The following is a 2,132-nucleotide window of genomic DNA, read 5'->3' as shown; positions in this document are numbered from 1 at the left end:
AGCCTTTTTTCCAAACGCTTTGATTAGAAGGAATGGAAGGGAATCGGGGAAAAAAGAGTTGAAGAAAGTCGCTTTGGAAGGAAGACTTGGGTGGAAAGGACTTCGTTTTTTCTTTTCGGTTTTGTGTTTTTTGTGTGTTTTTTTCGTTTTGTGTGTTTTTTTTGTGTTTTTTTTTGTTTTTTTGTTTTTTGTGTTTTTTTTCGTTTTGTGTTTTGTTTTTTGTGTTTTTGTTTTTTTGTTTTTTGTGTTTTTTGTGTTTTTTTGTTTTTTTTTTTTTTGTGTGTTTTTTTCGTTTTGTGTGTTTTTTGTGTGTGTTGTTTTTCGTTTTCTTTTTTTTGTGTTTGGGTGTGTGTTGTTTTTTTCGTTTTTTTTTCGTTTTTGTGTGTTTTGTGTGTGTTTTTCGTTTTTTTTTTAGTGTGTGTGTTTTGCGTGTTTCTTTTTTTCTCTCTTTTTTGGGGGAGGGGGGGAGTGGGAGAAGAGAGGGGGGAATTACGTATTTGTTTTTTTTTTTGTTTTCTTTTCTGTTTTTCATTTATTATTTTCTCGCGTTCCTCAGCGGTGTTTTGGGGGATGAAAAGATATACGCTTTTGTATTTTACATTAATATGAATAGAATGAATAATAAAAAAACAACGTGTTAAAACGAAAATAGAGATAGGAATAAATAGGGTGAAAATGATGAAAATGAAGAAATTGAAATAAACGGAATAAATTGATAAATGAATAAGTCAAAGAAATAGAGAAGTAGACATAAACTGATAAAAAAATAAGACGGAAATAAGTGATAAAGATAATAATGAAGAATGATGAATTAAAACAACAACAACAACAACAACAACAACAACAACAACAACAACAACAAAAATATGAATGAATAATAAAAAATACAGTTTGATTAATCGGCATTTTCTTCGATTTCCTTTGCAGTGGAAACAACGATGGGCTGTCCTGGACAAGCTGTCTCCCGTGGCAGGTGGGTTTGCTTGTTTTGTGTTTGTTTGTGATTGTTTTGTGTTTGTTTATTTGTTTGTTTTTTTGTGTTTTGTGTTTGTGTTTCCGGTTGTTTTTGTTTGTTTTTGTTTGTTTTGTGTTTGTTTTTGTTTTGTGTTTATTTTTGTTTGTTTGTGTTTGTTTGAATCGTGTTGGGATGTGGGGGAGAGGAGGTGGGTGTTTGTTTGTTTGTATGGGAGGTGGGGGGGTTGTGGGGAGGGGAGGAAGTGTGTGTGTGTGTGTGTGTGTGTGTGTGTATCTGTGTGTCTGTATTTGTGTGTCTGATTTCAAGAAATCTATCTACCTACCTACCTACCTATCTATCTATCTACCTATCTATCTATCTACCTATCTATCTATCTCCTCCATTTACACACACACACCCACACCTATCTCAAAATGCATTTCCACCGCGTATACACGCATTTTCCTTTTTTAATGCGTGCCTTGTCTCCCCTCCGCGTTAAAGAATGCACGCTGATTATACGCCCACGCCCGTTTTAGCGATAAACACACGATAGAGCGCCCACGTAGAGACGGGACCCTCCTCGCCCTTCGGAAGTCACGCCCACGAGAGGTCTCTGCGGGCGTGGGAACATTGCGAAGGTCTTGCGAGGGCTGGGGGGGGGGGGGTTGCGAGGGTTGAGTGGGTGGTGGGTGGAGGGGGGAGAGGGGGAGGGAGGTGGGTGGTGGGTGCGGGGGGGGAGGTGGGTGGTGGGTGCGGGGGGGGAGGTGGGTGGTGGGTGCGGGGGGGGAGAGGTGGAGAGAGGAGGGAGGAGAGAGGAGAGAGAAAGGGAGAGAGAGGAGAGAAGAGGGAGGAGAGAAGAGAGAGAAAAGAGAAGGGAAGAGAGAGGAGAGAGGAGAGAAGAGAAAAGAGAAAGGAAGAGAGAGGAGGGAAGAGAGAGAAAAGAGAAGGGAGGAGAGAGGAGGGAAGAGGGAAATGTGTGGAGGGGAGGGGGGGAGGGGGGAGGGAAAGGGCGCATCAAAAGATTGCAGATAATTTCGCGAGGCCTTTGCAGTACTGGCGTATTTTTAGCTTCTTTATCGTAATGTTGTTTTTAATGCCTTTCATGCTTATTTAGAGAAATAGGGAGATAGAAAAAAAAAAGAAGAAAACATATTTCTTTTTTATTTATATTTTA

Source organism: Penaeus monodon, unplaced genomic scaffold (genome assembly GCF_015228065.2).
Source record: "Penaeus monodon isolate SGIC_2016 unplaced genomic scaffold, NSTDA_Pmon_1 PmonScaffold_9559, whole genome shotgun sequence".
Taxonomy (NCBI): domain Eukaryota; kingdom Metazoa; phylum Arthropoda; class Malacostraca; order Decapoda; family Penaeidae; genus Penaeus; species Penaeus monodon.
Note: the sequence above shows the minus strand (reverse complement) of the source record.